The 1,554-nt window shown below is 33.1% G+C and overlaps 1 long non-coding RNA gene across 1 annotated transcript in view; it reads left to right on the forward strand.

Moving 5' to 3' along the window:
• The window catches only part of LOC128247812 (uncharacterized), a 104,718-nt gene extending 103,170 nt beyond the window's left edge, over window positions 1-1,548 (forward strand). Inside the window, exon 6 of the long non-coding RNA XR_008264129.1 lies at window positions 1,384-1,548. This is a non-coding gene — a long non-coding RNA (uncharacterized LOC128247812). The remainder of the gene's footprint in view (window positions 1-1,383) is intronic.
• Window positions 1,549-1,554: the final 6 nt, after the last annotated feature.

Below are 1,554 nucleotides of genomic sequence, written 5' to 3' on the forward strand. Positions count from 1 at the left end.
AAATAATAATAATATTAATAATAATAATAATAATAATAATAATAATAATAATAATAATAATACGAATAATAATAATAATAATAATAATAATAATAATAATAATAATAATAATAATAATAATAATAATAATAATAATAATAATAATAATAATAAGAAGAAGAAGAAGAAGAAGAAGAAGAAGAAGAAGAAGAAGAAGAAGAAGAAGAAGAAGAGTGCCAGCCTTGACAGCAACTGGACGTATTCTTCTGTGCTCTGAAAGTCAACAGCCGAAGACACCGAAACACTAATACAAACAAGCTCACATTTCCCAGGGCTCCCACAGTTACTGGTACTACTACTAGCTTTTTCATCGACGACAACTGCTTAACTTCCCAAGCTAACCTCTCATATCTCTCGACTTTTCTTTCTTCCTTTATGCATACCCTGTCATCTGGGCATTCTATATCTATGATCCAATATAGTTTGCTTTCTTTTTCAATGAAGACTACGTCCGGCTTCCTATTCTCTCTCTCATGGTAGCACTGAATCATAAAATCCCATAGGATCTTTGCATTGCTATTTTCGTCGATTCCTTCAGGTTGTGACCGTACCAATTGTTTTGCTCTGTCAAGGCCATACTTGTTGCAAAGTGTCCAATGGACAGGCCTGGCTATATTGTCGTGGTGTGTCTTGGTAATATGCCATATGGTTTCGCCGTTTTGTTCACAGATTCTGCACTTATCACGTTCTGCTGTGTTGTCTATTCTGTATTTTATTTGGTTTGTTCTTAGTGCATGCTCTTGGGCAGCACAGATTATAACTTCCGTTTGCGGTTTTAAATCACCTTTAGTCATCCACAGCCATCTTTTTTTCTGTCTGTCTTATCTTCAGCCTCTCTAAGAAATTGACCATGCATTGTTTTCTTTACCCACCTTCATTCTCTTTCTATTTCCTGTATAGTACTTTATCTTTGCAATCTTTCATCCTACACAACGCTGACCGTCTTACTTTTAATAAGAGTAGTTCTGTGGATTTTTTTTACATACCATGATATATTGTTTTTTCTGCTCTAATGTTGTGTTCGCAACCAATATGTCCTCTTCTCCGTCATTTTCTTGGTGCATACAGTCTTTCTTTGTAATTTTTTGGTTGACCCATATATAGTTAGCACCTTCCTTGTAATTCTTTGTAAGCTGTTTAGTTCGTCTACTGTCCATGCGATTATCCCTGCTCTATTATTATTATTATTATTATTATTATTAGTAGTAGTAGTAGTAGTAGTAGTAGTAGTAGTAGTAGTAGTAGTAGTAGTAGTAGTAGTAGCAGTTATACTACTACTATGATATTATTATTATTATCATTATTATTATTATTATTATTGTTATTACATTTTTCTTCTTTCAGTTTTGTTGCCGAGTGTCTTCCCGACATCTAAGGCGAAGCCACTTGCTGGACACATTGATAGGCCATGAGAAGAAACACATTAGGTTTTTCCTTTACAAAGTTTAAGGAATCAAGAAGAGAAGAAAAAAAGAAGAACTCAAATTGAAATTAGAAAATATTAAAAATGAAAAC

This window comes from Octopus bimaculoides, chromosome 5 (assembly GCF_001194135.2).
Source record: "Octopus bimaculoides isolate UCB-OBI-ISO-001 chromosome 5, ASM119413v2, whole genome shotgun sequence".
NCBI classification, from domain to species: domain Eukaryota; kingdom Metazoa; phylum Mollusca; class Cephalopoda; order Octopoda; family Octopodidae; genus Octopus; species Octopus bimaculoides.